Source organism: Geotrypetes seraphini, chromosome 10, assembly GCF_902459505.1.
Source record: "Geotrypetes seraphini chromosome 10, aGeoSer1.1, whole genome shotgun sequence".
NCBI lineage: Eukaryota > Metazoa > Chordata > Amphibia > Gymnophiona > Dermophiidae > Geotrypetes > Geotrypetes seraphini.
The window spans coordinates 103,869,248-103,895,314 of NC_047093.1; the positions used below are offsets into that span (position 1 = coordinate 103,869,248).

The 26,067-nt window shown below is 45.7% G+C and overlaps 1 protein-coding gene across 3 annotated transcripts in view; it reads left to right on the top strand.

Annotated features, from left to right (window-relative positions):
* The first annotated feature begins 700 nt into the window (after nt 1-700).
* DPH7 (diphthamide biosynthesis 7) overlaps nt 701-26,067 on the top strand; it is a 259,140-nt gene continuing 233,773 nt past the window's right edge. The window contains exon 1 of one of the 3 annotated variants that reach the window (XM_033960736.1): nt 701-783. The gene's annotated coding sequence lies outside the window, so the exon portion shown is untranslated. Of the gene's footprint in view, nt 784-1,194; nt 1,321-1,384; nt 1,444-26,067 lie in introns of those variants that run through there. The other 2 variants (XM_033960738.1, XM_033960739.1) reach the window with 2 other exon arrangements.

Here is a 26,067-nt window from a genome sequence, read left to right on the forward strand (position 1 = left end):
TTCTCATCTCCTTCCCCCTGCCTCCAGCACCATCCCAGACTCCCCATGCCAGGACCCCAATCCAACAGCTCTGATTCCCTGGTGGCTGATGGGCTCAGAATCTGCTCCTGATGTTTAAATCAGGAAGCAAGTGACAAACTTTCCCTTATCTGGGTCAACAATGGCAGCACTTTAACCCCCCCCCCCCCTCAGTGTATTTTCCTTTATTTGGTAGTTAAGCCTTGATCTGTCCAGTAACTGTGACTGGATGGCAGCGCCCTGATAACCTCAATGCACAGCCTCAACAAAGCCAAAGCTGGCTGAGACATTGTAAGTCAGTCCTCTTTAGAAGAATGGATTTTCAAAACCTAGTACTCTGTCCGGGTTTTAGAAGGCCCCAGATCTGCCTCCATAGGCGGATGTGGATGATGTCTTATCACATCGATGTATGCTCAGAGGCCTTCCAGACGCGGTCTGGAGCTCAGGGCAGAGGAAGAGATGAGGTTTGTGTGTGGGTGGAATCACATGCCCTCTTGTGTTTTCCTCAAAAAATATGGTAACCAACAACCAAGCAAGCACTCATAAGCGACTCATTCCATCTTCATTTGGTATCTCTCCCTCTCAAACGTCCCAATTCTGCACTCCAAAGTCCCCTGTCCACCTTTCATCTTGTTTTTGAGATTATCATCCTCCAGAGCGTCGCACTCTCTGACGCGTTTCCGGTAGGCGGGGGGTGGGAGAGTATTGTATCAGAGTGGTGGGACATACGCTATTAAAGCGAAACGGCGGCTGCTTGAGTTAAAGGTAAAATGGGGTGAGGGATTTGAGAATGAGCGGGATTGTGCTGGTTTGCGGACGTAGAGGAGATAGGAAGATACACTGAACTGGGGAATGCGGAAGAGATGACAGAACAAGGGGAAGGCGAAAGGGCGGGACATCACCCTTATCGCTCAATGCATGCGAAGATAGTCAAATACGCGTGACTTGGAGTTTCTGCTGTTGTCTCTTTTCTCACGCCTTACACAGGTGTCAAAGTCGGTCCTCGAGGGCCAGAATCCAGTCGGGTTTTCAGGATTTCCCCAATGAATCTGCATAAGATCTATTTGCATGCACTGCTTTCATTGCATATTCATTGGGGAAATCCAGAAAACCCGACTGGATTCCGGCCCTCGAGGAGGGACTTTGACACCCTCCTGGAGGCGTAGCTGTACTTTCTCTGCTTAGTTTTACGGAGAACCAATTCAGTGCTAGTATCTAGAGATTCACTTCTTCGTCCTTTCCAAGAGGCACTCCTAGCTACAGTAGTTGGATTTTAGAGATACCGTAATGAATATGCATGAGGTAAATTTGCCTAAATTGGAAACCCGTTGAACACCCTGACGCCATTAAAGTGAGCCTGGGATGAACGCAGGTGATATTTAGTTGTGAAGATGCAAGGGAAAATTGGATAAAAGCAATTGGGAGGTAAGAGAAAGGAAAGTTAGTGGTACAAGAGGAAGGAAGGTGTAAGGAATGAGATATGGTGTCACAGGGGTAGGAGAGAGAGAGAGACATGCATGGTGAGGAGAGAGGATGAAATTGCACATAATGGAGGGGAGGGAGGAAGAGATGGTGCATGGAGTGGAATCGAGAGATTTGACATAAGGAAGGGAGAGAGAGAGAGGTGTTAGACATGGGTGTAGATGAGAGTGAGCGAGAGATATACAGGAGATGGAAGGGGAGAAGGAGGGAGATGGATCCAGGAGCAGGATGGAGAGATGCCTGGAAATGGGAGTGAGGGAAGAGTGCAGCAGGGAAGAGATAGGGAGATGTCAGGCTACCAGGGTGCAGAGGAGATGCTGGGCTATAAGGGTGGAGGAAGGAAGATGCTGAGGATGGTAGAACCCTGAGGGGGAGGAGAGAGTGTTATGGAAATGGATAAGAAGATAGACAGAGGGTAGAAATATGGTAATGGAGGTACACTGAAGATAAAAGGGAATGGAGAGCTGAGGAAGGAATGAGATGGGGAATGGGAGACAAGATGGAAATTTGATAGGTAGCTGAAAAGTGCAAAAGAAGAGAAGGGTAAGAAAGAGGCAAAAATGATGTCGGTGGTGGGTATCAAACTTTGGAATGCTCTACCAGGCATACTGCGATTTTGTGTTGGAAAGATCAATTTTAAGAAAATGTTGAAAACCTAGCTCTTTGTTAATGCTTTTCTATTAAATGTTGCTACTTTTGTTCTTACTGTAAGATATAGTGCCAACGAATATCTACGTTTTAACTTTTTATAGTTTTTTGCTGAATGTTTTATTGGTATAATGTTTGTCTATTGTTTGTTCATATTCTTGCGACTAAAGGGCGATCAGTATATTGTGTGTAACCAATATGTTAACCGCATAGTTTTATGCGGTATATAAATTTTTTAATAAATAAAAAGGAATGTGGCAGATGTAGTGAGGGAATAGACAGGAGAGAGTAGAAATGACAAATGGATAACAGCCACTTGAAGGAGAATTAGCAGATGACAGGACAGCAGAAAAAAGAAATGGGGGATCAACATGATGGAAAAATAAAACATCCAGGCAACAAAGTTAGAAGAAAAACATTTTTAACTGTTTAAATGGAATATGGATAATAATTAGCAAAAATTTTGTTTAAATTTTGATAAATAAAATTAGCAAATTCTGCATGATTGTGCACAGCATTTTTTATTTTTTTTCACAGAATTTTGTCAGGAGTAAACAAAAAGGTAGAAAAAGGTGAGAGGAACAAATCTTGCATATGGTGGAGGGGAGGGAGACATGCATGGTTAAGAGAGAGAGAAAAATGTTGGACATAGGGTTTAGGATGGGGAGAGAGAAAGAAATGTTGCACATGGTGATGGAGGGGAGGAAGGGAGAGATGCTGCATGGAGGAGAATAGAAAGGTTTGACCCAGGGCACAAGGCAGGGAGAGAGAGATGGTAGATAGTGGGAAAGAAACAGAAATGTTGGATATGGTAGTAGAAGGGAAGGTACAAAAAAGATGAATGGTGAGCACAGGGAAAGAAAAAAATGTCAAATGGGCGAGTTAACAGAAGATAAACAGAAACCAGAGCCTGGGACCAACATGGTTTGAATAATAAGATGACCAGACAAAAAAGTATCTCTAAAATAATTTCATTTCCAGTGCAATAGGTGAGACATTCTAGTTATCCCAGGACAAGCAGGCATGATATTCTCACATGTGGGTGACGTCATTTACGGAGCCCCGATGCGGAAGCATTTTCAAGCAAACTTGATTGAAGATTTAAGTTTGCTCTGCTGCTCCACGCATGCGTGCCTTCCTGCTCCACTAGGGGGCGCATCCCCTCGTGGTCTCCAGCTCAAAATTTTCCACTGAGCCTAGAAGTCGTGTTTTTTCAGGTTCTGCCCCAACTGCCTTCTAGCACTGCGATTTTTTCTTGGTTTTTCTCGATTAAGTCGCTGTGCGCAAATTTTTTCCTTTTCAACTTGATTCCTGCTTCGTTTTTGACCGACCCGGAGGCTTCCGGGTCCCCGTGGCCACGTGGCTACTCGAGCCGCGACCACTTTCGATTCTATGTCCCGGCCCTTGACCGGCTTTAAAAAGTGCACCCGGTGCGAGCGGCTTCTTTCCATCACAGACCCGCATCGCCGGTGCATTCTCTGCCTGGGGGCCGCTCATCCAACCGACTCCTGCCCCCAGTGCGCTACCTTCCAGAACCGGGCCCTCCGTCGAAGGAAAGCCCGCATGGCGGATCTTTTCGCCCCAGACCAACCCTCTACATCGGCCTCGAGGTCGGCCCCGGTCTCGGCCCCGGCCTTGACCTCGGCCCCAAATACCTCGGCATCGCCTCGAGACTCGACTCCGAAGTCCTCGGGACAGCAGAAAGCCTCAGCTCCGGGTAAGTCCCCTCTTCCCTCTTCAGGTTCCGCAACAGCGAAGAAGCCAGCCTCGGGGACACCGGCGACGCATGGCGGAAGTCCCATGCTTACAGCGCCGGCGAAGCCCTCCAAGCCTTCGGGCCGTGCCTCCACCACACGGGAATACTCTGATACGAGGTCGCCCCCGGTGTAGTGCACCGAGGCAGTAGACATGCCTTCGATGCTGTCCGTGCCTGTCTTCCAGGACCTACTCTGAGCAATGATCTCGTCGGAGCTGTCCGCTGCAATGGCCCATCTACAACCGGCCTCGACCTCGACCCTGCATGTGCCAGACCAGCCTGAGCCTTGCGTCGAGCCACCTCGGGGAAAAGTGCGCAAGCTTCGCCGCATCTCATCCTCCTCTGACTCCTCTCCGAGGCACCCGAGGCGCTCTCCCTCCACAGACCGCCACAGGGCAAAATGTCGTGCTAAACCTACAGAAACCTCGAACCGCCGTACCTCCAAGAAGGCCCGGAGTTCCCCCACTCTACGAGGCCGTTCCCCTACACCTCATATGGGACCGCTCAGGGTGGCGGAGTTATCACTCTTCAACCCACGCATCCTCCGAACTCCCCCTCGGACCGGGGCTCCGATCCGAGGTGTCAGGCTTTCATCGAGGGAGTCCGAGTCGAGGTCACCGATTCGACATCGATCGGTACCCCGAACCCCGGCATCGTCTCTGAGGGGCTCCTCGAGACGTCGGAGATCCCCGATCCCGGAACACTTTCACAGTGCTTCCCCGGTCTCGGAACGTGGATCGGAGCGGGAACCTCGATACTCGAGGGAAGCTTCCCCGTCCTTCTCCACCCGACGGATGTCTCGTTCACCGACCCCTTCACTCGCTTTGTCCAGGACATGGGCCACGCTTTGGACTTAGACCTCCAGTCTGACTCCAGATACTCAAAGGAGTACCTAGCGGAGCTGGACATGCCATCACTGCCCAGAGAGTCCCTTCGCTTACCGCCTAATCCGGTACTCCAACAGGCTTTCTTCAGGAACCTGGAAACCCCCTACATGGTCACAGCTGTCCCCTCCAAAATGGAAGCCAAGTACCGTACGGTACCCTACCCGGGGTTTGAACAACTGCAGCTCTCCCACCAGTCGCTGCTGGTAGAATCGTCCCTGAAAAAGGCTCACCCCTCCCCGGTCTCAGCCACGGTTCCCCCAGGTCGGGAAGGCCGAATCCTGGACAAGTTCGGCAGGAGACTATATCAAAATGCGATGATGGCCTCTAGGGTGCAAAGCTACACTTTCACCTTCACATCCTACCTCAAACACCTCATCGGACTACTGAGAGCTTTTGAGACTGACTTACCAGCCTCTCGCCAAGGGGCATTTAGCCTGTTTGTAGAGTCCCTCTCCAACCTACGCCTCCATCTATTCCACGCGGCCTACGATGGCTTCGAACTCTCCTCCAGAGAGGCAGCCTTTGCTATCGCCATGCGCCGACTAGCTTGGCTACGCCTGGTCGACATGGACCCCAACTTACAGGACAGGTTGGCTAACCTCCCCTGCGTGGGAAAAGAGCTGTTTGACGACACTATCGAGGCGGCTACAAAACGCCTCTCTGAACACGAACGCTCATTTGCCTCCCTTGTCCGGCAAAAGCCAAAACCACCCGCGTCCAGGCCATTCAGGGCCCCTCCGCGCCGCTACCCGCAAAAATCCACTCCTGCCTTCTCCCGGCCTCCGCCCAGGCGTCCGCAAGCCCACCACCGGGCCCCACCCAAATCCCAACCGCCGGCAACTACCAAACCATCCCCGTCCTTTTGACAGGATACGCGGAAGGAGGCTGACCCCCTCCGCCAGAGTTCCAAGCTCCCTGCCTATCGGGGGCCGCCTCAGAGCTTTTTACCCTCACTGGGAACAACTCACGTCGGACGCATGGGTCCTTGGCGTGATCTCATCAGGATACTCTCTCAACTTTCGAGCCATTCCCCCAGACAGCCCCCCAGGGACGTGCCCTCCCAACCGAACGCTACTATCCCTACTCCTCTCAGAAGCTCGAGATCTGCTTCGCCTGCGAGCAGTGGAGGAGGTTCCCCCCGACCAACGGGGGAAGGGCTTCTACTCCCGTTACTTCCTGGTACCGAAGAAAACGGGAGACCTACGCCCTAATACTAGACTTGAGACGACTCAACAAATTTCTGGTACGGGAAAAATTTCGGATGCTTTCCCTACCGATCCTCTACCCCCTGATCGAAAAAGGCGATTGGCTCTGCTCCCTCGATCTGAAGGAGGCGTACACACATGTTCCAGTGCACCCCGCTCACCGCAAGTTCTTGCGTTTCCAAGTAGGGGACCTGCACCTACAATACCGAGTCCTCCCCTTCGGCCTAGCATCGTCACCCCGGGTCTTCACCAAGTGCCTCATGGTGGTCGCAGCTGCCTTACGCTCCCAGGGCCTTCAGGTATTCCCCTACCTGGACGACTGGCTGATCAAAGCCCCGTCCAGGGAAGGGGTTATCTCAGCGACCCAACAGACTATTATCTACCTACAGAGTCTGGGGTTCGAGGTAAACTTCCCAAAATCCCAACTGAGCCCCTCGCAGTCCCTGCAGTTCATCGGGGCCACGCTGGACACGGTTCGCCTCCGTTCCTTCCTCCCTCCTCCAAGTCTAGAGGCGTTAGTAAATCTGAGTCGAAGGATCTCACTGCAACCCTCGGTATCAGCTCGACAGATGATGACTCTACTAGGCCACATGGCCTCCAACGTCCACGTCACACCATTCGCCCGTCTCCACCTGAGAATCCCTCAATGGAACCTAGCCTCTCAATGGCGCCAAGATCGGGACTCGATCGATCGCCCCGTGACAGTGACTCCTTCCTTGCAACGATCGCTCCGCTGGTGGGCCGACTCTTCAAATCTTTCCAAAGGTTTGCTCTTCCTCGCCCCCCCACACAACAAGGTGCTCACCACGGACTCATCGGAGTACGCTTGGGGAGCCCACCTGGATGGCCTACGCACTCAAGGGATGTGGTCAGCAGAGGACCGTCGCTGCCACATCAACGTGCTAGAGCTTCGGGCCATCTATCTCGCAGCTGTAGCCTTTCAACACCTGCTCCACGACCAGGTGGTTCTCATCCGAACCGACAACCAGGTAGCAATGTACTACGTAAACAAACAAGGGGGAACAGGGTCTTGGCCCCTCTGCCGGGAAGCCCTGCGCCTCTGGAAATGGGCAATCTCCAACAACACCTTCCTTCGAGCAGTGTACATACAAGGAGAACAAAACTGTCTGGCGGACAGACTCAGCCGCCTCCTCCAGCCACACGAGTGGTCATTGCACTCTCAGACCTTACGACAGGTGTTCGAACAGTGGGGGACACCTCAAATAGACCTGTTCGCATCCCCCACAATCACAAACTGCCTCTCTTCTGCTCCCGGATATACTCCCCGGACCGGCTCGAGGCCGACGCCTTCCTCCTCGACTGGGAGGGAAGATTCCTGTACGCGTTTCCACCGTTTCCTCTGATCTTGCGGACGCTTGTCCACCTGAAAACAGTACGAGCCACCCTGATCCTGATTGCTCCTCGCTGTCCACGCCAGCCTTGGTTTTCCCTTCTACTCCAACTCAGTGTCAGAGATCCACTGCCTCTGCCTCGGTTTCCCTCTCTACTATCACAGGGTCAGGGTTCGCTGTTACATCCCAATCTTCAATCTCTTCATCTGAATGCTTGGTTTCTTTCCCCCTGACTTCTCTCCCCGTGTCTCAATCAGTCAAGGAGATATTGGAGGCCTCTAGATAGACCTCGACGAGAACCTGCTACTCCCAAAAGTGGACCAGATTCTCAACCTGGTGCTCCTCCCACAACCAGGACCCGGTGTCGGTCCCTGTCCCTCTGGCCTTGACTATTTACTTCAATTATCTCACTCTGGCCTAAAGACCAACTCCATTCGAGTACACCTCAGTGCGATTGCGGCCTTTCACCAGCCCCTGGAAGGGAAAGCCCTCTCGCTCCATCCCTTAGTCTCTCGCTTCATGAAGGGTCTCCTGAATGTCCACCCTCCTCTCAAACCCCCTCCGGTGGTTTGGGACCTCAACGTGGTTCTGGCTCAACTAATGAAACCTCCATTTGAGCCCCTAGACAAATGCCATCCAAAATTCCTCACTTGGAAGGTAACTTTCCTGCTTGCGCTCACTTCCGCTCGGTGGGTTAGTGAGTTACAGGCTCTGGTAGCGGACCCACCCTTCACGGTATTCCATCACGACAAGGTGGTACTCTGCACTCATCCAAAGTTCTTGCCTAAAGTAGTGTCTGATTTTCACCTCAATCAGTCCATTGTCTTGCCCGTGTTTTTTCCCAAGCCCCACTCTCATCCCGGAGAGGTGGCGCTCCACACTCTTGACTGTAAGAGAGCGTTGGCCTTCTACCTCCAACGCATTCAGCCACACCGGAAAGTCCCACAATTGTTTTTGTCCTTCGACCCAAACCGGTTAGGTCACCCAGTGTCCAAGCGCACCTTGTCCAACTGGTTGGCTGATTGCATCTCCTTCTGCTACGCTCAGGCTGGTCTCGCGCTGCATGGTCGAGTAACGGGACACAAGGTCCGAGCGATGGCAGCCTCCGTAGCGTTCCTCAGGTCCACACCTATCGAGGAAATCTGCAAGGCTGCCATGTGGTCTTCGGTTCATACTTTCACCTCCCACTACTGTCTGGACTCACTGTCCAGGAGCGATGGCCGATTCGGCCAATCGGTTTTGCGAAATCTATTTGCTTAAATTGCCAACTTCCCTCCATCCCTTTTCAGTTAGCTTGGAGGTCACCCACATGTGAGAATATCATGCCTGCTTGTCCTGGGATAAAGCACAGTTACTTACCGTAACAGGTGTTATCCAGGGACAGCAGGCATATATTCTCACAACCCGCCCACCTCCCCGAGGTTGGCTTCTTTGCTAGTTAAGTGAACTGGAGACCACGAGGGGATGCGCCCCCTAGTGGAGCAGGAAGGCACGCATGCGTGGAGCAGCAGAGCAAACTTAAATCTTCAATCAAGTTTGCTTGAAAATGCTTCCGCATCGGGGCTCCGTAGATGACGTCACCCACATGTGAGAATATATGCCTGCTGTCCCTGGATAACACCTGTTACGGTAAGTAACTGTGCTATCAGGGGTATCCACACTTTTTGGGCTTGCGAGCTACTTTTAGAATGACCAAGTCAAAATAATCTACCAACATTAAAATTTTTTAAAAACACAAAGCACACTGCACGCAGAGAAAATGTTAATTATCATTTATATTCCAGGTTTTTTTTTAAAGAGGTCAAGGCAATGTCACCTCAGTAACAACTATACAAAAATAGACAAATATACCCCCTCCCTTTTTACTAAACTGTGATAGCGGTTTTTAGCATAGGGAACTGCGCTGAATGCCCCGCGCTTCTCTCGACACTCATAGGCTCCCTGCGCTAAAAACCTCTATTGCAGTTTAGTAAAAGGGGGCCATAGTGCAAAATATAGACAGCAGATATAAATTCTCAAAATGGACAAATTTTGATCACTAATTTGAAAATAAAATCATTTTTCCTACCTTTGTTGTCTGGTGATTTCATGAGTCTCTGCACATTCTTCTTCTGACTGTGCATCCAATATTTCTTCCCTTCTTTCAGCCTACTGTATGCTTCCAGATCTCATTCCCTCCCCCAATTTTTCTTCCTTTCTCCCTGCCCCCTCCCCTTTCTTTCTTTCTCCCTGCCCCCCTTTCTTTCTGTCTCTTTCTCTCTCCATGCCCTCTTTCTGTCTCCCTGTTCCCCCTTTCTTTCTTTCTCCCTGCCCTCCTCCAAGCCACTGCCGCTGCCATCGAGGAACAGGCCCCCAAACTGCCACCGCCCCAAGCTCTCCCTGCTTCCCAATGCATAAGCGCCAGGCATCTATGTCTTCTTTCCTTCCAGCATTTTCTCCCCACTCTCTGTTCCCCATTTCCCTTCAGCGTCTTCTCCCCACACTCTCTGCTCCCCATTTCCCTTCAGCGTCTTCTCCTCACTCTCTCTTCCACATTTCCCTTCAGGGTCATTCCATGCCAAGAGGACTAGGAGCCCACGCTTGACCCCCTTAAAATCCAATGAAATTTTACAGGGGTGTTGTCTAGGGTCTCAAATGAAACTCTGCAAAAGTTTTTGGATCTATCTCAATTTGGTCAGGAGCTAGGGGTGGTTGAACAAAAGCAATCAATCCACATCCATGCTTCGTGTGACCTAAAATGCCAACTTTGCTTAAGCACTGCGGCAGAAGGAAACTACCTAGGAGTCTGAAATTTTGCAGTTTGGTATAACACTTTGGGGCAAGTTTCTGTGGCAAGTTTGAAATATTTTGCGAACGTGCTTCCATTTCTACAGGTCAGCAAAGTAGACAATTCACGAACAAAAATTTTTGGCAAAGTTTGGCTCCATACTGCTGCTGGTAGGTAACTCAGATGAGGGTACAGCTTTACCAGCAGACATGTACCATGAGGTACTTCCAAGATTTGCAATACGAGTCTTTACAATGAAGTGACGCTGAAGATATGACTTCATGCATTTATGCAAATTTTCACTGTTTTTCAGATTCAAATATTTCTAATGTGTAGTTTTTTTGTTGTTGGGTTTTTTTTAATATCATTTGAAAGAGCATGTTTTTTGCTACAGAAGCTATCCTGTTTCATCTTGAACCTGACCTTTCTATGGTGAGAATTAAAGCTTCAAAGATAAGCATTAGTTCTATATGCGCACGAATGTTTAATATTGAAGAGGCATGTTTAACACAAACCATGTTGTATGCAAATGAACAAGGTACATGAAGTTTCACAGTTAAGTTCAGATTGTTTCTGTTTTATGATCCCCTTCCTTGTATCCATGCATTTTCATATACCCACTGCCACTGGTCGTGAAGATCATGACAAGTGTATTACACTTCTCCCTCTGTATTCGCGGTGGATGCAAGCAGGACATAGCCGTGAATATGGAAAAACCGCAAATAACTTTTCAATAGTTATTTGTGGTTTTCTGTAAAAAGTCAGCATTTTTACCATTAAAACCACAAATGCAGTAGTGTACTATGGGGATTTAAAAGAGCTCCTGAGCAGGGGGAAAGTACACACTGTTTAGTGCATGGCGGGCCGGCACCAATGATCGCCTTCCCCGCCCCTTGCTTACCTTGGACATGATTAGCCGCTCCCCATGCTCCAGGCCCCCTTTCAACTTGAAGCCCCATGGCGCTCCCCCTTTCAGCTGCACATGAATTCACTGGAAAGGGACAGCTCTGCTCTCCATTCTCCCCTCCAGGCCAGCGGTGGGAGCCCCCCCTATCCATGCTCTGCACTAATCCACGACCGGCTCCATTCACTGTCCGCTCCAATTTTACACACGGGACAAAGAAGAGGTGGGGGACATGTGCATATGCCTCCGGCAAGGATCGGGAGGCTCTGACAGTGACCTGGAGCACCAAAGCCCTGCGACTAACAAGACACCGCAGCAATGGGTGACCCGTGCCTGCCAAAATCTAGCCAATCATCTCGTAGTATACAGAAGGAGGGGTCCTCTGAAGGGTAATTGTTTCATTCTACCCTTCTCGCTCCCCTCCCCCCCACATACACTTCCTTCTGAATAAAATAACAAACACACAAAACAAAATTCTCAGTGCGAGGAAGAAAAAAGGCAGAGCATGGAAGCAGCGATTTTCAGAGTGATGTAATTGGGGGGGAGGGCGGAGTCAAAACCATAGATATGGAAACCACGAATACAGAGGGAGAAGTGTATACATTGAGACTACATATTTATCGGTTATAAGACATTCCCAATAGTCAAATAATACCATATAAATTTCTAAGCTTTATTAAAGATAAAAAAGAAAAGTGCAAAAACCACATAAGAACATAAGAATTGCTGCTGCCATGTCGATGCCCATTTCTCGAGCCTGATTATGTCACGTTGCAGATCTTCGCAATCTCCCTGTGTCTTCACTACTCTGAATAACTTTGTTTCGTCCGTAAATTTAATCACATTATTTAAAGTGCACATACATACTGACAAAGATCAGGAAATCGCATAAATTCAACTTTTAACTCACTTTCTTGCACATGGTTTTGAAAGTCTGGTCAATGTTTGCCAAAATAGGTTATGTATAAGTGTACTGTCTGCCTGATGAAGTGGTCATAGGTGCATTAAGGCCTGCATAATATGCTGTTCAGGAATTCAGCATATGTCTCTGCGGGGAGGCCAGTGAAATGACCATGCAGGACCTTGTGGATGCAAAAAATTTAACCAGGATGTCACATTCTTCCATTGAAATTTCACATACATGACCAATCCACCAAGAATTGTCATATATGCAAGCTAAGTATTGTCCAGGTTGAAAGCTGGATGCTTGAAAGGTAGGGACATGTTCAGGATCAGTATCAGACTCTAAGACATTGGCAGTAAATGAGCTGGTGTCACTTGAAATTTAGCTAATGCAGAGTCTAGCAGTATCTATGGACTTAAATTGGTGATTTTCTCTTGTTCCAGCCACTGTGTGGCCTATACTAAACCTTTGCTCCTGAGCAGGTCTTATTGCTTCAATATCTTCCTTAGCAATGAAGAAAAATTTGATTCCTGAGACAGATTTATTGCAGAATTCAAATAGGTCCCTTGGTGTAAAACTTTGGTTATTGAGAGGGCGTTGTAAGCTGTCATGGGCAGTTAAACACTTGGCTGTTCCCTCCAATCCCATCACAAGGAGATTTGTCATGGCTGGTGCCAAAGAAGTTCCACTCAGCAGTAATTTCATGGCTGCGGAGGTTAATGAAATTATTGAAGTTTGTATATTGCACAGCAGAACTGTCACTAAAGTAGTAAATATGGCTTAACACAGGCAAGACTTCCTTCAGATGCAGAAAAGGCTTCCTCAAAAATGCATGAACAGCAATAGTATCATGATGCAAGTAGTCACTGATCATGCATATGCATAGGCTTTGGATATCAGGATTGCAGAACTAGACAACGAAGAGGTGTAATGTTGCTTGGCTATTTTTCCAGTGAAACCCCTGAACAATGAAGGAATAATTTTCAGCGAAGTCCATCAAAACAATAGCATGCCCCTCTTTTATATTTGCTTTCAGTTCTTTCAGATAAGCACTTTGGTACTTGGAAATAAAATGGTGGCTGGCCAAATTAGAAATTTTTCCAATTAATTCTGATAACTATGGATAAATCTATGGATAACTGTCGAGTTTCCAGTGTGAATCCACTGCTTAAATTCAATTATATCATCTGGATCATGTTCACCAAAGAACTCAGTAAAATATTCCTCCAGAGAGATCTACCCAGGACATATTTCACACCGCTGCAACATGCAGTTTTTTTAGTTCATATCACAGACAGTTTTATTCAGAAGCACCTTGTAGTCATCTGGAATTGCAATTGCTGAAAGCATAAGTTTCACATTCTGGTGGATTGTGCAGACATAAACTGAATGAGTCCCTGATGAACTGACTGTGACATACCACTTTGGCCAAAGCTCACAGAACTTTGAGAACCCAATTTCAGGCCCATGCTGACTGCGATAGGTGGTGTACAGTTCCTTCAGATTGCATAATAGCAATCTTCTGCTTTTGCACTTTTTACCACTGATCCGAACAGAGACATAATCTTTTTTGCCTGGGCATATTCTAGAAATTTCATCGTGTTCATTAAAATCTAGGATTTTCTGTGCAATCTGTGCAAGCACTTTTCCTCTCTTTGTTGCTGGAACAGGAAGAATGCCACACTGCTGTTTCAGCTTCCTGGCCTTTTTAATCATTCTTGTTGAAACTCCAAATTCCAAAGCAGTTTTCTCAATAGCCCAGCTGTGTGGAAGAAGAGTGAGAATTTGTATTTTCTCCCTATTACTAGATAGTTCCAACTTCTGCTTCAGTTCAGTCAATAGAAGGTCATGGTTAGAACACCTTTTGCATTGGCCACTTTCTGGTTCTGCTTTGATATCAGCTGGAGTTAAGTTACCAATAACTGCAATTTGGTCAGCAATTGCATTATGGGCTTCAGAGAGTTTGCGCTTAGCATAACTTAAGGAATTTTGCTTGCTAATCCTTTGAATCTTTGGAAGAGAGATTCCTAGTGGTGAAAAGCTGGCATTGAGGTTTTCAGATGCATTGGTAAGGTCATCACTGTCAGAATAAGACTTAGGGCTACTTAGATCTTGCAGTTTGACACGCAAGTCTTGCCTGCATCTTGGGCAAAGCTTTTGGCCTGGTTTAAACTCGTGCTTTGTGATAGCTTTTAAATGATCAGCTGCAGGAAGATCAATTGGGTGTAGACCTTTGATATTGCTGTGATTCTGTTTTCTGAACGGATTACATCAGTTTTTCTGTAGAAATTCAAACTTTGTCAGAATCAAGGGTTCATGATGAGATATTAGGTTCCACGGACAAAGTAGAAAGTCCAGAGCTTCTTTTAATTAATTCTTGGTTAAGCAAAGATAAATCAGAAATAAGCTTCAAGCAGGTTTCTCCAGAATAGAAGGTAGATTGTTTCTGGCACTCAGAACTATCATAGATTCCAATACTGCAGGGCTCTAGCTTATTATTAGTCTCCATAAGATAACATAGAAACATAGAGTATGACGGCAGAAAAGGGATAAGTCACCTAAAAATACAGAATAAAAGTAAGATGAAAAATATCAGTGTGAGAACACAATGAAAATAGAACAAAGCAAGTTGTACATGTCAGCTAGTGCAGAGTAAGTTTCCAAAACCCACACAGACGTAGCCTAGTTAACTAGGGAAAGAACCAGATGCTGCACAGAAAGAATAGACGGAAAGCAACACGCCAAAGGCAAGTTTTATCAAATAATGAAGTCATGGTGTTATAAGGTCATGATGAATCTTAAAGCCTGACTTGTTCATACAGCCACTGTGCTGTGATAGATGCAAGTCAGACATGTTCAGAAAAGCTGCATGTATCAGACATACTACTACAGCTATGCGTACGTTCTTGTGAATCACATGATTATACGTTTGGGCTTGCATGCAGTAAGTAGTTTGTGCAAGCCAATGCATGTTTTGACTTATCCTTCAAAAGTGCACAGTAAGTTTGTCACATGCTGAGCATAGTACGAGACGAGTACTTGTGGCTGGCAAAGTTTTGTTATGAGTTTTCAGATCAATTTAGTTCCACTGTACATTCACAATGAACTACCGATGACCCTTCAACATATCATGTTTACGCAAGTAAGTAATGCTTATCTTTAAACCATCAATTCTCATCAAAGAAAGTCTTCCGGAATCTTTCCCGATTTGATCGACAGATTGGCTATTAGTTGGAGCAGTTCAAGTATAACCCCTTTCAGTTCCTTGATTACCCTTCGGTGGATGCCGTCCGGTCCCGGGGATTTATCGTTTTTAAGCCTATCAATTTGTCTGCATACCTCTTCTAGACCGTTGTCCCTGTCAGTTTCTCATCTTCATTTCCTGTGTATATCCTGTCAGCTTCCGGTATATTGGATTTATCCTCTTCGGTAAATACAGACGCAAAAAATGTGTTCAGTTTGTCGACAATGCCTTTGTCCTCCTTTAGTACTCCCTTTATTTCCTGGTCATTTAATGGCCCCACCGCTTCCTTCACTTGTTATTTCCTCTTAATATATCGAAAGATCGTCTTAAATTTTATGGCCTCCTTGGCTATTTTTTCTTCGTAGTCTATTTTGGCCCCTCCTACTGCCTTATGACACTTGCTTTGATGTTTGTGCTTTTTTCCAGTTTTCTTCTGTTTTTGTCCTTTTCCATTCCTTAAACGAAGTCTTCTTATCTCTGATCACTTCCTTCACTGCTACAGTGAGCCATGCCGGTTCCTTGTTCTTCTTCCTCTTGGAACTCTTGTTGATACGCGGTATATATAAATTTTGTGCCTCTGTGACTATGTCCTTAAAAAGGGTCCATGCTTGCTCTAGCATATTTACGGTGTTTATCCTCTTCCTAATCTTCTTCCTCACCATGACTCTCATTCCTTTGTAGTTCCCTTTTCGGAAGTTCAGTGCCGTGGCTGTCGTTCTGGATAGATTTTTTTGTTCCTGTGTCTAGGATGAAGTGGATCATGTTGTGATCACTGTTTCCCAGTGTCCCTTCTACTTCTATACCTTGTGCTGGTCCTTGTAGTCCATTTAGAATTAAGTCTAGAATTGCATTTCCTCTCATATTTTCCATGACAAGTTATTCCAGGAAGTAATCGCCTACAGCATCCAAGAACTTGGTCTCTCTACTGCAGCTGGAGTTGCCTAAGTTCCAATCTATCCCCAGATGATTGAAGTCGCCTATGAAAACTGCGTTGCCTTCCTTGCATTTGTGTTTAATCTTTTCCGTCATTTCTTCATCAGTCTCTTCGGATTGCCCTGGGGGTCGGTAGTATATGCCGATCTTCATGTCCGTTCCATTTGTTCCTGGTATTTTGGCCCATAGAGTCTCTGCCTTATTGTTCGTTTCCGGCGTGTTCTCTCTGATAGACTCAATTCCCTCTTTTATGTATAGGGTAATACCCCCACCTTTTTGTCCTACTCTGTCTCTGCGGTATAGCTTGTATCCTGGTAGCACAGTGTCCCAGATGTTGTCCTCATTCACCATGTTTCTGTGATGCCAATGATGTCTAGGTTATCTTTATGTGTTATAGCTTCCAATTCCCTCATTTTATTCCATAGGCTCCCTGTGTTTATTTACATACACTTAAGTTTGCGGCCTTTTACTTTCTTGCACTTTCTTCCTCCTGTCTCCCTTTTTCTGTCCCTTTCGATTCGTTGGGATTTCTATCTTGCCTATGATCTGGTGAGTCTTCCCTGCAATCTTCTTGCACCTCTACGTATACCGTTTCCCGAACCATCGACTCTTGGTTGACTGTCTGCTTTCCCCTTCTTCTTAGTTTAAAAACTTCTCAATTTCTCGCTTGATGTTACTTGCAAGTAGCCTCGTTCTGTCTCCGCTGAGGTGGAGTCCATCCTTCCTGTATAGCTTGCTCTTCCCCCAGAAGAAGAAAGCAATGGATAAGCATGAAATTTATTTATTTATATGCTCAATTATTTAGCCTGTCCTCCCAAAGGAGCCCAGAACGAATTACAAGGTACACCCACAATATAATCGAGACAGGACAGATATGACATAATTTACAATGTAGACATGTCAATAAAACATATACATTAAGCAGAATTTGGTGAGAGTTAGGTAGGGTAGGTGCATTGACTGGCTTTTCTGGGTGCATGTCCTTAAGGCGCTGGGTTTGTATAGAGCAGAGGTGCCCACACTTTTTGGGAGCACCAAATGGGAGCTACATTTAAAATGATCAAGTCAAAATGATCTACCAACAATGAAATAAAAAAAAGAACACACAAAGCATACTGAAAGGCAAAGAAAATGTTAATTATCATTCATATTCTGGGGTTTTTTTCAACGAGGTCACGGCAGATGACGCTATGCAATGTCACCTCAGTAACAACCATACAAAAATAGGCAAATATACCCCTTCCCTTTTTACTAAACCGCGATAGCAGTTTTTAGCATAGGGAGTTGCGCTGAATGTCTCGTGCTGCTCTCGATGCTCATAGGCTCCCTGCGCTAAAAACCGCTATTGCAGTTTAGTAAAAGGGAGCCATAGTGCAAAATATAGACAGTAGATATAAATTCTCAAAATGGACACATTTTGATCATTAAATTGAAAATTTTTCTACCTTTGTTGTTTGGTGATTTCATGAGCCTCTGGTTGCACTTTGTCCTTCTGACTGTGCGTCCAATCTTTCTTCCCTTCTTTCAGCCTCCTGTATGTTTCCTCTCCTCCAGACCTCATTCTCTCCCCCAACGTTTTCTTTCTGTCTCCCTGTTCCTCTTCTTTCTGTCTCCCTGCCTGCCTCCTTTCTTTCTTTCTCCCTGCCCTCCCCCAAGCCACTCGGTTTGCCGCCGCTGCCATCGGGGAACAGCCTCCAAGCCACCGACACTCCAAGCTCTCCCTGCAGAAGTGTCGCGCTGACCAGCATTCCGCTCCCCGATGTTAATTCTGATGGAGAGGAAGTTCCAGGCCAACCAGGCATTTCTCCCCATTCCATCCAGCCTGAGCCCCATCTCTCCTTGATCCAGCATTTCCCTTCTGTGTCTGTCAGAATTACCATTCCACCTATTTTCCAACATCACCCATCTTTGTGTCCATCTCACCTATATCCCTATCTCACCACTTTTTCAGAATCTTCATTTGTCTCTGCCCTTGTCTTTACCCCATGTTCACCATTTGCCCTTTCAATGTCTTTATCTCCCCCCCCCCCTTTTTTCAGCATTACTTCTGTGTCTCTGTTTCACCTCCTTTTTTTCAGCACTACCTCCCTTCAGCATTGCTCCCTCTCTGTGTCCCTATCTCCTCTCCCCCTTTTCAGCATTGCTCCATCTGTATCCCCATCAACCCTCCATTTCAGTATTATTCCCTCTGTGTGCCAATCTAACCTCTTTCAACATTACCTCCCTCTGTAAACCCATGTAACCCCTTTTCAGGATTTCTCCCTCTGTGATAAACCACCACCACCCCTGCTTTCAGCATTTTCCCTCTGTATCTCTATCCTTATTCAATAGGTCCTGCTTACCCTTTCTCTTCTTTGTGTCCTATCTCCATTTCCAGCTTTCCCCCCCTTTTCCTTTGTTACTGCACCCTGTAGCCAGAATCTTTCCACCCTCCCTCCACTCTGGCCCAGCCCGGTATGAAATATTTCCTTTTGTTTCCTTCCCCTCTCTCTTTCTTTCTCTCATTCTCCTCCCTCACCCACGAGTCCTGCATCTGACCCTCTCCCTTCCACCTGCATCCAGCCACACGTCCTGCCCTGCAGCCCTCTTCAGCAACTCATCAGCAACGGTGATCAAGACAGGCTGCCGACATCGAGGCCTTCCCTCTGCGAGTCCTGCCTTTGTGGAAAAAGGAAGTTGAAACAAGCGGGACTCGTCAGAAGCTTGTGTCGATCGCTGCTGCTGACGAGTTGCTGAAGAGAGCTGTGAAGCAGGGGGTGTGGCCAGATGCAGGTAGAAGGGAGAGGGCCAGATAGGAAGGCTACTGAATGAGGTAAAAGCTCCGGAGCATGACACCGACCCCAGCCAGGATGATTTCTTTTTCAAGCTGCTGCCGCCACAGCCCCCCCCTGAAATGACAAAAATCAGACTAAAGTGGATGCCTGGCGGGGAGAGGAAGGCTGATTGGCCCAGGATGGGCTCCGCGATCGACTCACATTGCCCTCCCGATCTACCGGTCGATCGTGATCGACATATTGGGCACCCCTGGTATAGAGAAAGGTTTTCATGGCCTTCCTGAAGCTCCAAAGTCCATCTAGTGTTTTAAGAGATGGGGGGATGGTGTTCCATAGCCTGGGTATGAAATGTGAGTAGGAGCGATTGCGGGCTGTTTCAGTTTTGAGGGAGCGGCCAGGAGGTGTGGTCAGTCGTTTTTCTCGTTGGGACCTCAGTGGAGAAACAAAGTTAAAAATGTTACGGAAAACAATAGATGAAATGTGATGGAAATAGCAAGACCCTACATGTTTCTGGGGTCGATTATCAGTGCAAATGATCTCCCCTAATGGTGCATCCCATTTATGGCTATTATAGATAGAATAGCCGATAAGGAATATAAGTTGCAGCTTCTGAATCATTATGAACTATACAGCCAGGACTAGGACACGTAAAGCCTTTGTCCAATTCGGCCTTGGAATTTGGAAGGCCGGGAATCCAACAGATACCTGAAGCATTAGAACAGACTGTTCTAGAATAATGCAATACTGTGACTTGAGAGTGGTACACTTCCTAAACATTCTAGTAGAAACAGGTAGAATTAACAAGAGGTATCTCAATAGTTAATTTGAAACCTGCCATATCAGCAGAATAGAATCTATGAGAACAAGCGATACGATCTGTTTCTGGCAAGGCAAGAGTAGTATGTAAAGTCATTAAGTGATACCAAGCATTACTAGAAATAATAGAATTGAAATCTAGCAGAGAAAAATTTACTTGTTGAGCATGGAGGGATCTAGCATTTTGGGAGTAATTAGTATCTTCATAATTAGGGAAAAAAACAGAAGCTAATGTTGTTGTACCTGTATAACCTGTAATAATTTCATAAAGTAATTAATTGATAGCAAATAATATTCTCAACAGTAAAATACACCTAGTGTGTCTCTCAAGTATCTTTGGAGAGTTCTGCAACATGATCTGTAAGTTTCGTTGATATATCCATAGAATGTCTGTCAATTTGAACAGCAGTGGGAGTCACTCGTGTAATCATGTGTGGCCCTGTAACTACTGGTGCAGTCCAATTAGTGCTTTAATATCACCTAAACAAAGAGTCATTCCTGCTGTGATTTTTTTCAAAGTTATCCAACCTCCTATTCCTCAGGACAGAGGTGATAACTGTCCTAACACTATATCCATAAAGCTCCAAGGAACATATTTGTTATTTCCTAGAGTATTTTGCATTAATGGAAACACTTTTATTACTGGACTAGAAATATCATGCCCCTCATATCTCTCCCACATATCCAAACCATTATTCATGTACTCAAAGTTCCATTCAGGATTAGCATATTTCTGCCTTATTAACAATCTAGCAGTATTCAAATGTGCTGTATCTAAAGAACCTGTTAGTGGCCACAGGTTTACCTGGCCTTTAAGTTTGCTGCTAAATTTTGCCATCAGCTGACTCCATTCCTTTGTATAAATGTTAGACCCTTCTTTTGCTGCCATGTAATCGTTATCTGTTTTAATCTGACATACATAAGTCTGTTCTTGCATGACTACTGGATCTGAAACATTAGATATTGGCCAACTATCCTCAGTTTCAGTATCACTGTCTGTTTCTCCATTTATAGCAGAATCATCTGGTAGTGCAGATGCGTGCTGCCATTATTTATTCTTAAAATATGTAGCTGGATTTAATTTTTAAGCTGTGAATGACCTGTGGCTTCAACAAATGAATCAAATAAGAACTAGATTTCCCTGAAGAAAGGTAGGATGGATGACAATCTTGTAAAATTTGTCTCAATCTTTCTGCTATATCAGGATTCTGTGTTGGTGTCTGTATATTATTACTATCTTCAGGTGGAACTTTATAACCTGCAGCCACTATTATAGGTAGTGTAGAAGGTGATACCTGATCTGTAACTAGTAGTAATTTGTATGGCTCTAAATTAAGTTTCCCAACCTGTCTTTCAGGATTTTCACTTTGCCTCCTATAAGACGGTGGCTCTAAATTTATTTTTTCTTTATCTTTCTGAGCTTCTCGGGTGGATTTCCACAAATCAAAATACTATAATGTGATGTCAGCTTTTACCTGCTTGCAACTTTTACGCTTTTCTATATTATGTAATAAATTCAAAAGTATACTGTCATCAAGAGAGCCCATTTTAGACCAGCCAAGAAATGGGTCTTTGGTGGACCACCAATTAGATCTGGTGATCTTTTCTACCAAAGTACAATCTAATATTAAGATTGATCTTACTGAGGTATCATGGAGTGACACAGCTTGGTCAGACCATCGTTTATGCAATTTCACCTTGAAATCATTAGTGGCCTCTAGGTATCTCAAGAAAATAGGAATTGCCACTGCAGGGTCAGACCAGTGGTCCATCGTGCCCAGCAGTCCACTCCCGCGGCGGCTCTTAGCTCAAAGACCAGTGCCCTTACTGAGTCTAGCCTGTGTACGTTCTGGTTCAGCAGGAACTTGTCTAACTTTGTCTTGAATCCCTGGAGGGTGATTTTCCCTACAACAGCCTCCGGAAGAGCGTTCCAGTTTTCCACCACTCTCTGGGTGAAAAAGAACTTCCCTACGTTTGTACGGAATCTATTCCCTTTTAACTTTAGAGTGTGCTCTCTCGTTCTCCCTACCTTGGAGAGGGTGAACAACCATTCTTTATCTACCAAGTCTATTCCCTTCATTATCTTGAACATTTCGATCATGTCCCCTCTCAATCTCCTCTTTTCAAGGGAGAAGAGGCCCAGCTTCTCCAATCTCTCACTGCATGGCAACTCCTCCAGCCCCTTAATCATTTTAATCGCTTTTCTCTGGACCCTTATGAGTGGTACCGTGTCCTTCTTCATGTATAGCGACCAGTGCTGGACGCAGTACTCCAGGTGGGGGCATACCATGGCCTGGTACATCGGCATGATAATGTTCTCCAACCTGCTTGTAATCCCCTTCTTAATCATTCCTAACACTCTGTTCGCCCTTTTCGCAGCCACTGCACATTGCGCAGACGGCTTCATTGACTTGTCAACCAGTACTCCCAGGTCTCTTTCCCGGGGGGTCTCTCCGAGAACCGCACCGGATTTCCTGTATTCGTGTATAAGATTTTTGTTGCATCACTTACACTTATCCACGTTAAACCTCATTTGCCATATCGCGGCCCATTTCTAAAGTGTGTTATATCACATTGCAGGTCTTCACAATCCCTCTGCATCTTCACTACTCTGAATAACTTCGTATCGTCTGCAAATTTTATCACCTCACTCGTTGTACCAATCTCCAGGTCGTTTATAAATATTTTGACGAGCTAGGGTCCAAGCACCGAACCCTGCAGCACTCCACTCGTGATGCTTTTCCAGTCCGAGTATTGTCCATTTAACCCCACTCTCTGTTTTCTATCCGCCAACCAGTCTTTAATCCACATGAGTATTTCACCCTCGATTCCATGGCTCACAATCTTTCGAAGTAGTTGTTCACACCTTCTGAAAATCCAGATATACAATATCAACCGGGTTACCCTTATGTTCCTATGACACAGTGATGCAAAGAAAAGTATCTCTGCACGACAGAGCCTGAAGCTCTGACACTCTTCACGCCGAAGTGACTGCCACAAGAAAAAGTCTTAATGGCAAACTCTTTAAGAGAGATGCCAACCAGGGGTTCATAGGGCGGACGAGTCAGAGACCATAGGACCAAATTCAGGTTCACATTGGACACAGCGGTCATAAGCTCCCCTCAAGAACCGGACAACATCCAGGTGAGATGCCAGAGACCTAAACAGGAAAGTCCCCCAATCAGGACACGGCGCGAAGAGACTGCCATACCCTTTCTGAGGCCAGCCTGCAGGAAATCCAGAACTTGAGCCACTGACAGTACCAAAGGGCCCGTCTGAACCTTCGCACACCAAGCCTGAAAGCACCTCCAGGCTTTTGCGTAGGCCGATACAGTTGATTTCCGCTTGCTCTGAAGGAGTGTAGTGATAACCGCAGAGAAATAACCTCTGGGCTTCAAGGCCGCTCGTTCAAGCGGCAGAATGGCAGAATAATCATGGTAAAGTAAATAATGAAATAAATTACAGGAATAAGAAGGTTGACATAATGGGAAGAGGGAAGGTAGATCATGTAGAATTTTGGTCACACTATGAATTGAAAGCAATAGAGGGACAAGAAGTAAATTTTTTTTTATCTGATTGGATAAATCAAAGCACTCAAATTTTAGATGATATAACACCACAGAAAAGAATGATTAGGAGAGAAAAAGTAAAAAATATCTGGTTCGATACAGAGTTATTAGAAATAAAAAGGCACTTAGAAGGCTGGATAAGGTTTAGATTAAATTAGAAGATAGGATACATTGGAGAAAAAAACTTAAGGAATACAAAATCATGATTAAAGAGAAACGTAGTATCTATTATAGGGATAAGATAGGAGATGTAAAGACTAATAGTAAAGAGCTTTTTAAACTGGTTCACAGGTTATTCAAGATTGACTCAAAAACGATCTAAAAGGGAAACCATACCATCTGCTGATAATTTGGCGGAATTTTTTGAAAATAAAATTAGTGGGTTGCAAATATTTTTTAATGGTCAGGTTAAAGATGTTACAGATTTGCACACAGTTTTTAATGATCAAGTTACTGATTTTTCTGATTTTATACACTTAAATGGACAATTAGAGGGTGTTAGGACAGATATGTTTTGGGAACATTTTGCTATCCCAGAGTGGGATTTATTCTGTAAATTATACTTAAAGTATGCTAAAAAAAAATACTGTCGTTTAGATACTTGCCCAAGAAATGTATTGAGGAATGCATTGTTTACTTTTAGAAATAATCTGTACAAATGGATCATTCTATAGCTGCAAAAGGGACAATTTGAACGAATTTTGGGAAGAATTATAATTACACCTATCGTAAAAACCCCCAAGGAATCCCTTAAGTGTAAAAATAAATTATAGACCTGTAGCCAGCATTCCATTGTTCGAAAAGATAATAGAGGGGTTAGTTAATGCTGAGCTGGTAAGTTATTTGGATAAATTTAACATCTTACATGACCGTCAATCAGGGTTCTGATCAGGATGTAGTACAGAAACAGTAATAGCATCATTATTGAATCAGCTCACCATTTTGCACTAGTGCCCAGATCCTGTAACTGGACCTGAGCAGCACTTTTGATCTAGTGGATCACAATCTACTGTTAGGCTGCTTGGATTCAATTGGGATTAGGGGTAATGTGAAAAATTGGTTTAGTAGGTTCTTAACATATAGAACATATGAAGTGTTTATTGAAGATAAATACTCTTTTGCATGGAAGAACTCATGTGGAGTACCACAGGGGTCTTCCTTATCACCGACGCTGTTTAATATAATAATAATAATAATAATAACTTTATTTTTATATACCGCCAGCTATCTTGCGACTTCTAGGCGGTTTACAGTAAAAGAGATTGTGAATACAATAAAAGAAAATGTAAATACAATAAAGAGAAGCTTTACGTACAATGAATTAAGGAGTTTAGCAGTGTACATCTCAATACAATAAAGAGAAACTTTACTTACAATGAATTAAAGAGTATAGCAGTATACATCTCGTACCATGCAGTCTACATCTGATAATATTAATAATGTTAACACCACTACCAAGAGCCCTTTGCCCCGATCCAGCCAGGCATGTGAGCTCCTCCCTCTGCAGTCCATTGGAGAGATCAATCTACCTGCTTTTAAATATCAGCAACAGTGGGAAATCAACTGCTTTTACACCTCAGCAGCAGCGGAACTATCCGCAACTACCAAGAGCACACAGATCCGATCCAACCAAGAGTGAGAGCTCCACCTCCCCCTGCAGTCCACTAGGAAGATCAACTGTTTTTTACACCTAAGCAGCAACAGGACCAGCCACCACTACCGAGAGCCCTTTGCCCTGATCCAGCCAAACAAGTAAGCTCTTCCCCCAGCATTCCGTTGGAAAAATCAATATGCTTGCTTTTAAATATTATCAGAAGTAGGAGATCAACTGCTTTTACACCTAAGCAGCACCAAGACCAGCCGCCACTACCGAGAGCTTTTGTCCCAATCCAGCCAGACGTGTATGCTCTTCACCATACAATTTGTTGGAGAGATCAATCTGCCTGCTTTTAAATATCAGCAGCATTGGGAAAACAACTGCTTTTACACCTAAGCAGCAGCAGGTCCATCCGCAACCACCAAGAACCCACAGACCCGAACCTGCCAGGAATGTGAGATCCACCCCCCCTACAATCCGATAAGAAGATCAACTGTTTTTACACCTAAGCAGCAACAGGACCAGCCGCCACTACCGGGAACCCTTTGCCACGATCCAACCAGACATATAAGATCTTCCCCCAGCAGTCCATTGGATAGATCAATCTACCTGCTTTTAAATATCAGCAGCAGTGGGAGAACAACTGCTTTTACACCTAAGCAGCATTGGGACCAACCGCAACTACCAAGAGCCCATAGACCAGATCATGACAGGAGTGTGAGCTCCACACCTCCTGCAGTCCGCTAGGAAGATCAACTGCTTTAACACCTAAGTAGCAGCAAGACCAGCTGCCTATAATAGGAGCCCTTGCCCCGATCCAACCAGGCATGTGAGCTCCTCCCCCAATATCCCGTTTAAGAGATCAATCTACCTGCTTTAAATATCAGCAGCAGTAGAAAAACAACTGCTTTTACATACAAGCAGCAGCGAGACCTACCGCAACCACCAAGAGCCCACAGACCCGATCCTGCCAGGAGCGTGAACTCCTCCCCCTGCAGTCCATTGGAGAGATCAATCTGCCTGCTTTTAAATATCAGCAGCAGTGGAGATCAACTGCTTTTACACCTAAGCAGCAACGAGACCAGCCACAACCACCGAGAGCACACAGACCCGATCCTACCAAGAGTGTGAACTCTTCCCACCCTGCAATCCGCTAAGAAGATCGACTGTCGGCTCCGGGCGGCTTTCCCGCAGAGGAGAGAATCCTGCAT